This window comes from Paroedura picta, chromosome 2 (assembly GCF_049243985.1).
Source record: "Paroedura picta isolate Pp20150507F chromosome 2, Ppicta_v3.0, whole genome shotgun sequence".
NCBI lineage: Eukaryota > Metazoa > Chordata > Lepidosauria > Squamata > Gekkonidae > Paroedura > Paroedura picta.
This window is the reverse complement of record NC_135370.1, coordinates 98,798,047-98,810,410: the sequence shown is the minus strand read 5'-3', so window position 1 is coordinate 98,810,410 and position 12,364 is coordinate 98,798,047.

Genomic DNA, 12,364 nt, shown 5'->3' with positions numbered 1-12,364 from the left:
ACAGCAGTGATTACCTGTTTTTCACTGTGTTAAAGAAACATGTGCACTGCCTACAAGTTACACGTGGGTGGGTGTTGTTTTTACTTTCCTAAAGTTCCCAGTTAACTTAAGTAGGCACTGATAAAGAAATATAAATACATACATAAATAAATCAACACTTTTTCATAGAATCATAGAGTTGGAAGGGACCTCATGGGTCATCTAGTTCAACCCCCTGAACTATGCGGGACACTCACATCCCAATCGCTAATCTACTGTAACCTGCCACCCCTTTGCCTTCAAAAAATCAGCCTCTCCGTCAGATGGCTATCTAGTCTCTGTTTAAAAATTTCCAAAGATGGAGAACCCACCACCTCCCGAGGAAGCCTGTTCCACTGAGAAACCGCTCTAACTGTCAGGAACTTCTTCCGGATGTTTAGATGGAATTTCTGTTGAATTAATTTCATCCCATTCGTCTGTCCCTCTGGGGCAAGAAAGAACAATTCTGCTCCATCCTCCATATGGCACCCTTTAAAATACTTGAAGATGGTTATCAGATCCCCTCTCAGTTGTCTCCTCTTTAGGCTAAACAAACCAAGCTCCCCCAGCCTTTCTTCATATGTCTTGGTCTCCAAACCCCTCACCATCTTTGTTGCCCTCCTCTGGACACGTTCCAGTTTGTCAACATCCCTCTTCAACTGGGGTGCCCAAAACTGAACACAGTACTCCAAGTGAGGGCGAACCAGAGCAGAGTAAAGCGGTACCATCACCTCCCGTGATCTGGACACGATACTCGGTTTGATACAGCCCAAAATCCCATTTGCCTTTTAAGCCACTGTGTCACACTGCTGACTCAGGTTCAATGTATGGTCAACTAAGGCTCCTAGATCCTTTTTGCACATGCTACTGCTAAGACAATTCTCCCCCATCTTATATTGGTGTATTTGGTTTTCCTACCTAAATGCAAAACTTTACATTGTCCCTATTGAACTTCATTTTATTCAGTTTAGCCCACTTCTCGAGCCTATCAAGATCATCCTGTATTCTGTTGCTGTCTTCAATTGTGTTTGCTACACCTCCCAGTTTAGTATCATCTGCAAATTTAATAAGTATCCCCTCTAATCCCTCATCCAATTCATCTGTAAATATGTTGAACAACACAGGCCCCAGGACAGATCCTTGGGGTACTCCACTTGTGACTCTTCTCCAAGAGGATGCTGAACCATTAACAAGTACCCTCTGGGTACGATTTGTCAGCCAGTTATTGATCCACCTGACAGAATTAGGATCTATACCGCATTTTATCAACTTGTCAACAAGAATATCATGTGGAACCTTATCAAACGCTTTACTGAAATCCAGATAAACTATGTCCACGGCATTCCCCTAATCCAGCAAGGTTGTCACTTTCTCGAAAAAAGAGATAAGGTTGGTCTGACATGACTTGTTCTTGTGAAACCCGTGCTGAGTCTTAGAAATCACAGCTCTCCTCCTCCTCCTCTTGATAATTGTGAAACCACCCCCAGGGAGGAGACTGTCCAGGATATCAAAACCTATCAGAAGGATTGGCCGTCCAGATTAAGTCCTGCCCTACAGAGGCCTGCGGAGCCTGCTGGCTGCCATTTGGCCACTAGACTTCGCCGAGCACAGGTAGGCCTCAGGAGCCTCGGCGCTCTGCCTGCCTGTAGGCCTCAGGAGCAATTGGCCACTCACCCGGACAGGCCATGGCAACCCAGGAATTCTAGCCAGTCTGCTTCTGACAACCACAGGAAGAGGAGGTTAGTAGGGCTGCCAAGGGGGATGAGAACAGAGGCTTGGACAGGCTGTGCCAGCCATTTTCGCCCCAAGGCTGTCCTAACTGCCATGACCAACTGTAACTTTGCCTCAGAACCCTGACAGAGCTGGCAGGAGGCTGGAGAGTGCTCCCCCTCCCCCTCCCTTCAGGCCTGCTGCAAAGAAGCCTCTGACAACCCCTGACTGAGGGGAGGGAGGCGTTTCCAAGAGCAATGCAGGGGAGCTTGAGGGCCTTCCTTTTGAGAGGGAGGGGACTTTCCCCTTCTGCCAAACAGCTGGCTGGCAGGGAGGCCACAGAAAAGCCCCTTCTCTCTTAAAATGCTGCTCTGGCCGGGAGTAAGACACAGCCAAGCCATGTGTATTTCTTCTTCACAACTCTCTGCAGATTTCAGGCCTACTGCACAGCGAAAGTGGATGCTGTTGCAGAGGTTCTTTTGTCTCCTGTTTCATCTGCACAACAACCCTGTGCGGTGGGCCTTAAGTCTTACAATTCAACAACAACCTGTGTAGGAGCCCTTAAATGTTTCTTCACCACAACCCTGTCCAAAGTAGCCTTTATACCTGGGGAGCTGATCTTTATACTCTGCAGATTAGCTGTGATTCCAGGAGCTCTCCAGGCCCCACCTAAAGGTTGCCTACCCCTGGGTTGGAAATATTCCTGGAGGTTTGGAGAATCTCTCACTAAGAAGACTCTCTAATCTGATTTTCCCTTCACATATCTGAAGACATGGCTCTGGAAAGCTCATCTGTAACCACCATGCCACAATTCCCAAAGGTCAGTCCTCTCCCATATTCAACATTCCACACCACAGGTTCTTGACACCCATATCTCCACACTCATGCCCTCATTTGTCACCACGCCACCACAACCTCCCACACAACACACACATTCAACCCCATGCCCTTATAGACTGGACAACTCCTCCCCTTCCTCTTCCCACTGGCAAGCTCTAGCACCCGTTGTATTTTTGGATACAACTGGCTTTGCCTCTAGTAAATAAATAAATGTGTGTGGAGATGTGTTTCTAGGCAGACTGTCCCAGACAAGGGTAACAATGTTCCCAAAGTTCCTGTGTGTCTCACATTAGGTTGGTAAGTTAATTTAAATTTGTTACTGGCAAAAGAAGAGAAACTAGCTGAAATAGAACACTTTGCAAGAAAGAAGCTATCAATTGAAAATGTGATATATTAATAAAATTAATTCCTGAGAGCAGTAGACAAAAACAAATGGATTTCAAATGTTATCAAACATACAGAGTGGCAGTTGGAAATAATAACAGTGTTGGAAAAACTGGAAGAAAAATTACTGACAGCTTTTTCAGGAATGTGCCAAAACAGAAGCAGAACTGAACCCCAATATATGGTGGCAGTAAAGAGGATAATTTTGAAACTAAATGAAAACGAATACAGACTTTAACCTACGTAAAAGTATAGCTTAGCAGTATAAAAAGTTACTCAGAAATAGTGGAATCTCCTTCTATCAAGGCTGATGAGGACCAATTCAAATGTGACAGTTTGGCCTATTATGCACGGCCGCTGAAACGGCGACATGGAGAACGCGGAGGAGGAAGAAATGGAAACAGGCTGTTTCCAATATAATGTGGGGCTATTTTTGTGTATTGCTTACCATGATTGAATAAGGTGGAAAGACCATATTTTCTATGGGATCTAGCCAGCATCTTATAAAGCCCCCCCCCCCCCCACTGCCCCAGGATTGACTGCCATGGGGAAGTTTTGGTATTGGCAGTTTCAATATTGGGCTCTTCATGTTAGAACAGATCTTGAGTAAACACTGGATGAGTATCTGCCAGGAATGCAAACCCGACATATTTTACTGCTGAAGGATTTTCAATGTAAATCCTTAGCTGTAACTCTGATTTGGTATATATAGGGAGTAGCCTCAAGTCATCCCTAATATTGTGGGTGTGATTTTTATGCTCCTAATTGATTGCATCCCCAATAAACCACAGGTAGTGCCCATGGTTTCTGATGTCTAACAGCTTGTTAATTTGCTCAGCAAATTACTGTTCAATTCATTGTGGTTAAAGAATTACAGGCTTAATTTATTAGAGGTCATTGCTGGAAATCAGGTGCTAAATGAGGTTTATATGGGAGCCTTCTAATTTAATTAAATGTCCAGTGGTGTCCATCCTTCCGAGGTCGGTAAAATGAGTACCCAGCTTGCTGGGGGGTAAAACGGTAATGACTGGGGAAGGCACTGGCAAACCACCCCGTATTGAGTCTGCCATGAAAACGCTGGAGGGCGTCACCCCAAGGGTCAGACATGACTCGGTGCTTGCACAGGGGATACCTTTACCTTTACCTTTTTACCAGTGGTGTCCAGTGTGCTGACTACCATTTGGTCAGGTTATCAGGAATGCCCACATGTTGCTGCAATAAGACTTTGAACATTTGTCTTCATTGTGTCCATCTGGAACCATATAGTTGCATTACAAGCATAAACAGATTTTTATTAATGGCTGTATACCTAACATAGTTTTGCACCTAAGTACGTATGATTATTTATTTGTGTCCTTATTTTCAAGAATACAAAATAGTATATGCGTGATCATACCATGTTTTCCGCACAACAGTATTGTAAAAGAGTTTTCACTGATCTGGGATCTAGTGACGTTTGTGCTAAATTGGGGTTTGAATCCAGGTGCCCTTGTCCAAGCCCCACATTTTGCCTTCCACATCACACTAATTCAAGTACTGAATTGCTTTTTAATCTTCTGTAAGTACTAAATAAATATCATATACAGGATATTTGGTCTGATTAGTTCAAGCAGAGCAGGATTAATTTAACTGTATAGGATTATGCCTCACAGCATTATTCTCAGTAACATCAAGCCAATTGTACTTCAGACTATGCTCATGGCTTCATTACAAGCTTGCATTTACCCTTCACAAATAATGATATCTTCTACATATCTGGCCACCCAAGCAACTTCATGAAACAAGACATGTTGTTGTTAAAATATTTGTGTGGGTTCTTTTAGAAGATGTGGTGTTAAACTCTGTTGATAATCAAATATTGAGAGCAGCAATACAGTTACATAGCCTTGTTGTAAAAACTGATCTTCAGGCTTCCAGTTCTAGGATGCAACAATGTCATGTGAAATATATTGCTAGGTCTAAAAACAGTATAGGCCATGGATCCCCAAGCAGGGGTCCGCAGGAACTCTGGAGGGGTCCATGGCATTTCCCCATCTCTTTTAATGGAATTGGCTACAAGCTAGGTAAATGACTGTTTCCATTGCTCCCCCTCCCAAGAATGAGTGGGTGCTTTTGTGGTTTCTAGGCCAGGGAGGGAGCAAAATATGCATGCCTACTTCTGCCTTAAACCACATCCTGTCTCCTTTCCCACCCCCCAGTCCTCCTTGAGCCTGCCGGTTAACATGGGCGGGGATGCCACTTCTGGTGACATATCGCATTGGGGAGGGGGAGGCATGGCAGGGAAGCACAGCCAGCTGACATCACTTCCGGGGCTCCTCAAAGCCTGAACAATTATTCAAAGGGTCAAAGGGTTGAAAAAGAGTGGTGTAGGCAGTGGATATTTCCAAATGGAGGTACCCTGAATTTATACCAGGTCTGGCAAGACAGATGCTTCATAATCCTTCAGTAAGAATATAAGTTTCGTAGCCTGTTAACTCGGTGGCCTGGAAGAAGGAATTGTAACTGAGACCTAGGTCCTATAGTAAAACTGTCAAGACAAGCAGGTGGTCAGGCCTTATTCTCTAGCTATGAGGTAGATCTCATTCAAGACCCAGAATTTCTGCTTACAAGACTCAAAGAAACTATGTGCTGATTTTCCAAGTGGAAAGTGCTCACCAATTTTCTTAAGAATAGGGAATAGTTAACTGCTCCATTTAAATGCTCCTAATTGCTCCGGGGAGGGCGGTATATAATGCTCCAGGGAGGGCGGTATATAAGTATGATAAATAAATAAATAAATAAATAAATGTATTCACAAGTTAATTGTGACTGCACAGATCATTCTACTGTTGCAATAGAATAGGCAGCCCACCTCAGGAAGAGAAAGCAAATGGCAAATAGGCATATTCTTTTCTACACAAAGATGGTCCAACGGGAAAATGGGAACAGCCTTTCTTTCCCTTCTTACAAGAAAAAGAGGGTAGAAAGCTAAAGGCGTCATACACCTCAGAAGATAGTGTGATATGACCCCCACTCTCTATTCATAAGCATCTCAATTCTAATTTCCCAGATCCTAATCCAAACAGATTCACATGATGATTGCTTTGAACTATGCCGCAAAGCCTGACCCTCAGCAGATCCACATCGCAGCACTCAAGAGGCAAAAGACTGATGTACAAGGAATTGCCCTAACATTTTCACTTTCCTGCACTGTTCTGTGAAACCAGTTTCTCTTCCTGCTGTCACCACGCAGTTGCAGCAATAGAACAAGGTCTATGCTCTAGATTTTAACATGCCAAATCTATGAAAATGTCACTCTCTAACAGATGGTACTGGTGGTGCAATAGGTCACCAAACACCAGCTTGAAAAGGCATTTGGAGATAAAAAAAAAACATGTGAGGGTGGAACATTCTACCCTGACATTATTCTGGCAATTTTAGGAGGAAATCATGCTAGGAAAAATATATAAACAATATTCACTATGGACAGAAGAACATTTTGCATGTCTTGCTTTATTTTGTTTTAGCTGCTCTGAGTTCTACTTTAGATCATAACACATGACCATCTCAGTTCCTCAAGGTGATCCCAGCATTAAAATATCTATGAAGTTATACAACCTCTTTATTTATCTCTGAGCTGCCTCAGAAGAAAAGTTATAACATTACATGGGGAATGCGGTGGGTTTTGAAGACAACAGCTTTTAAGACTGAGTTGTAGTAAGTTTGTTGAGTGGGCTTAGAAGGATCTTACTCAGCTTAAGATATCCTTGCAAGCTGCTTAGTGATCCTAGGAAGATTTTAACCCATTACATATCCTTTTTGGCCTTGCCCTATTCCAGATTCATGATCTATTTTTGTCCCCTACTACTACATCTACCACCATCACCACCATTATCATTGCCAGTGAAGAGCAGAGAAGCTCCAGCACAGAATTTATTTTGCCAGATCCTCATTTTCTCCTTGTGACCCAGTGTACATCATGTGTACACTGTAGCAAGGAGATCTGAAGATGGTCTGGCAACTAGGCAAGGGATGTCCAGAGGTGGTTTGGCATTTCTTGCCTCCCTGAAGGAGAAGTAGTGCTGGGTTTTTATACCCTGCTTCTCACTACCTCAAACTGGTTTACAGTTGCCTTCACTTCCTCCCTGTGAGTTAGGTGGGGCTGAGAGATCTCCGACAGGACTGCTCTGTGAGAACAGCTCTATCAAGACTGTGACTAGCCCAAGGTCACCCAAGCTGCTGCTCTACACCACTACACCAAGCTGTCCTGCCCCCTAGTGTTCCTTGGTGGAACTGCCTCCCAAACTAGGCTAGGCCCCCGTCCAAATACTACCCCTGCTTGGCTTCCCAGGTCAGATGGGATCAGGCTTGCCTGGGCTATCCAGGTTAGGGTAGCAGTTCCAGAAGAAGCTTCTGTTCCTGTCATTATAGGACTGATCAACAGCAATACGTTTGATGTTATAATGGTGTGCATTATAAAAGAGTGAGAATTGGCAGATACATATATGCAATTATGACTTTTATGCAGGATTCATCATTCATCACAAGTACAATTCTCAAAGCTGCCAGTATCAACTAAACTCTGCAGCCCCTACCACTGGTCTCTCAACCCCGCTTCCTTCCAGCAGCTTTCTACTTTAAAAATACTTGTAGGAATACTCTGATAAACATATTATACTGATGAGGCCAGGGGCTTTAGACGATAAGTGCAGAATGTCTATAATTCTGTTGTCTATAAGTGTGGAATGTCTCTCATCACAGTACAGTAGATCCAACCAACTGTTCATGTCAATGGTTGCCGTGGGTTGGTTTAAAAAATAATTTGATTGTTTGATGATGCCTAAGGCAAGATTCACTAGGGCAGAGTCTGCACTTACTTTGTTTATTCCATTGTCAATCCTGTTGAATTCAGATTGCTTTGAACTCGGGTCTTCCTCTCCTCCCCCTCCCCATTGAAACAGGAAAGTGTTCTACACGTGGTTAGGGTAGTTCAGCAAAGCCTCTTTCTTTCTTTTCTTGAAGGGGGAGAGGAGCCAAGCAGGGAGCCTCTTTCTTTTCTTGGGGGGGGGGGGAGCGGAGAGGATCGAAGAAGGCAGAGAAGGAAGAAAAAATCCAGGACCGACAGAAGTTGAGAGAAATTAGGGGCTTCTCCTTTAAGGCAAGCTTGTCACATGACCAGGTGTGGCCTATCAGAGGTTCTCTACCATGGAGCATTCTTTCCCGGATTCAATCCGGATTTGAAAAATATTGAGCATTTAAAGCGCTCTAAGATATTGTACAATAAAGGTAGGGTCACTCCAGATCAATCCTTCTTGCTGCAGAAGGAAAATTTAAATCGCCCCAAATCCAAACAGAAATCGCATTCTGTGTAGACGGCAGGGACTGAATTGACCTGAGGTTGGAATAAAAGCTCTGTGCAGTTTACACCTAGAATAGTGGCTTGGAGGATCCTGAATGGTTGTTCTGCTGATGAAACATGCAATTGTGGAGGGGGGGCGATTGTTGCCAACCCCCCCTCTCACTGTAGATCCTACATTTCTACGACAATTCTGCTTGTGCAGATTTGGATCCAGGCCTTTAGTCTTTCAATTTTCCATAAAACTCCATGTGCCTCTTTGTACCAGCAATCCCATCTAGTCAGGCTTCAGATAGTTGGAAAGATGTACAAGTTATTCCCTATAATAAAGAACTTCTTCAGCCTTTTCTACATTCAGAGGTTGGCTGTCCAAAAAAATATAACTATCTCCATACCGTATCTTTTGACAATTCAGAAAGAGCTGGAATCAACGCTGAGGCTGCTTAGCATACACTGGGAAAGGAGCCAAATTTCTGAACCTGTAAAGGGCTGTCAAGTCACAACTGACTTGTGGTGACCCCCAGAAATGGGCTTACAAGACAAGTGAGAAGCAAAAGTGGTTTGCCATTGCCTTCCTCTTTCTTCCATGTACCAACCTTGCTTAGCTTCCAAGAGCTGATGAAATTAGGCTATGCTGTACTGCCACCCCTCCCTCTGAAACTGTAAACATTGCTTAGAGCCATTTTTACTACATAAGTCTGTTGGCAAGCGTTACAAGGGTCTGTTACCTGTGATGGATTTAAAGCACTTTTTTACAGGGCACATTTTATGGAACCTGAACCAGTTAAAACTTATCCCTAGGGGGGAAAGCCTTAAATTACAATGAATCATCATCTCCTTCAGCAAACAACATAGAAAAGTAAAATACATCATTAGACATAAATGTATCACAGTTATTAGCGACCTTTTTCATGTGCAGTTACATATTTGCATGGGGTGATATACAAAATATTGATTGGTCTTGATTACAGAGTTGTATTCCAGATATCCTTTTTTTTTTAAGGCATTGGAAAAATTAAGGGAAGGGGCAAATGCTAGTGATTTGAGTACATGCATTATATGTAGAAGGTCCTAAATACAGTTTCCAAGCAGCAGCAAACAGGCAGTAAGTCAGCTCAAAACTAGAAATAGTCACTCAAAACTAGATATCAGATAACATGGTGGGTTACTTACATGAACATTTTTTTCCTACCCCTTCTTAGAGGGAAGGCTCACAAGCATTGGGAACACCCCTGACAGCCACTTCCTCTCAGAACAGCCAGTGCTAAGCTAGAAGCTCTCACAATATGAGGCAGCTTCATATTTCACTTTCTCCCATCGAAAGCAAAGTACCCAAGGGCCAAACTACATTAGCTTATTTGTTTTTTTTTTTTTTGGCAAGTGGAGTTGGAGTTTCCCATATCCAACTCGCTTTCCTTGCAGTGGCAGAGCCTGTGTGGGGAAAGGCATTCTTCAAGTCCCCAGGAAGCCAATTCAGGTTGGAATTGCTGGGTGAGGGGAGGAGGACTCCTCCTCCATGGCCTTTCCCAAGCTGAAACAGCTCCCTGCAGGGAGTGCTTTGCATAACTTCAGAGTCACATGTGGAGTATTCTGAGTGCATTCAGCTCCAGAGTTCTGGATATGTTACGCACAGTTATGCCAAGGCTTCTTTTGGATCAGGAAAGCAGTATGGGGAAGGGGGAAAAGGAAAGAACCTCTCCACCCTTCATAATGTGATCCCAAGCAGAATTGGGCTCCTCTGGACTTTTCTTTCCCCATAGCTGTTGTGTGACAGAAGGAAAAAATTAGCTGGGGCTGGGGAACTCCAACCCACTACCAAAAAAGGAACATGTAGTTTATTCTGAAATTTTGCTAGTTTGTGCTCTAATTTTTTATCTTGATGTGTACAAACCTGAAACAGAAAACATCAATATATCTAACTGGGCGGGAAGGAGAAAAGGGGAGGATATGGTAAGGTTATGGAGGCAGCCAGGAAGGGGGAAAGGGTAAATATCATGGAAAGATGGGTATAGAGGAAAGCGAGATGCCTGCCCTCTGCAAGACCTTGCATTCCTCTCTGCATGATTTAAGGTTGCCAAACTTCAGGTGGGGGCTGGAGATCTCCTGAAATTAGCCCCAATCAGGACCCCAAGGGGCACTAACCTCCAGTTGCAGACTGGAAACCTGGAATTGGAGGTCATTTGCAGACTATAGAGATCAGCTCCCCAGGGGAAAATGGCTGACTTGGAGGGGGGACTGTGCAATGACAACTCATCTCCAGGTTCCTGGAGATGAAAGGGCTTGCTTGGGGGGGGGGATGGGGACTCTGTGGCACTGTGCCCCAGAGAGGTTGCAGGATACCAGTCTCCAGTTGGGACCTGGGGATTTGCTGGAATTGCAGGTCATTTCCAGGCAACAGAGATCAAGAATGGCTACTTGGGAGGGGGGACTCTCTGGCTTTGGTTCCCATGGAGGTGAAAGGTTGCTAGGCTCCAGGTGGGAAACACAGAGAAATGCTGGGTGGCAGTAATTGCTAATAACAATAAACATCCAATAATTCGTAAACTGGTCACAGTTTCTTCCTTCAATTAAAATATTTAATTGATAGCAAAATTTGCTTGAAGAACTGAAAACCTTCCAGTCACTACATTCTTCAGTTCAGTTAAATATCAAAGTAAATACAGAACAAAGATTTCTCAATAACTGCCTCTATGTCAATAAAATCAGAGTCCAGTAGGATTTTTTTTAGATTTATTTCCTGCCTCTCCCGACAGGCTCGAGGTGGGTCACAACAACTAACCCCATTAAAATTCCCATTAAAACATCAATCTACTAATTGCAAGCTTTCAAGTGCTAATTGCAAGCTTTCAAGGGTGCAAGCTTTCAAGTGCAAGCACTCTTCCTCAGCACACGAAAGCTTATGCCCTGAATAAATCTTTGTTGGTCTTAAAGGTGCTACTGGACTCTGATTCTGTTGTGCTACTTCAGACCAACACGGCTACTCATTTGAATCTGTCTCTGTCGGCTTTTCTCAAAGCAATGAAAAGCAGGGTAAAAAAAGCAACTCTTCTACTGGGAAGGTGCTATTGAGAAACAGGTTTTCTCCCCTCCACATATCCACATGGCCTCATGATACTTCTTTGTCCCATCTACAATTTCCCCATCTTCCATGCCATTGGTCTCAAATTTGCTGTGTCATTATGGTCTTGGGAAGATTGCAGCAAGACCAAGGTAGTATCCATATGGAAAGGGAAAATCTACATCTTCTCAGCCCCACCCACATCAGCATTATTTTCCCTGCTGCATTTGCCTGTGATGGTTACCCCCAAAGCATTCCTCCCTTCTCAGATTGCAATTTATAAACCTCACATTACTTACTCATGAGTAAACATTTCCAGGGCAGAGGCTTTTCCTGGCCACCCTGGGTCCCAGTGGACTCACAAGGGACCATTTCTGAGGCTTCCACATACCCCTCCAGAAGGCACACAAGGGCTGTGTCATGAGGTGGCTCACAATTTGAGCTGACTGGCCCTTACTGGCAGAGTGCAATTTGAACTGATTGGCCCTCATTGTCAGAGTTCTCTCTTTCTATTGGCTGCACACCCCCACAGCGGGCAAATCAGGTAGGGAGTGAGCTGTCAACTTGAGCTTTGTCTAATGATGGCTTTATACACATGCACACACACACAAACACATACAAACCAACTTCTATGAAAATGTATGGCATCCCTTGGAGGAAATCCTATTATTGCATGGGATTAAATACATTTATTGGGGGTTCCCCCATTAAATCAATTGCTTTCACTCATAGGAATCAATTGGTTTGTATTTTGAATTAAAAATAGTATCATTAACTGGAATTGCCTGTGTCATTGATAAAGTTTATATCTCCAATACCTAGCAATACATGTTATGGCCCACATGGCCTGGACAGACAAAGTAACATATGTATCAGATCAGATCCTTATAACAAATGAATTTGACACCTTTGGGCTACGGGAAGGGAAAGAGGAAATAGTGGGGAGAGGAAAATTAGATACCATACACAAGTCCTTGCAGGCCTCCCACTTGTAGACTGTTTTGCTCCAGGCACAGAAT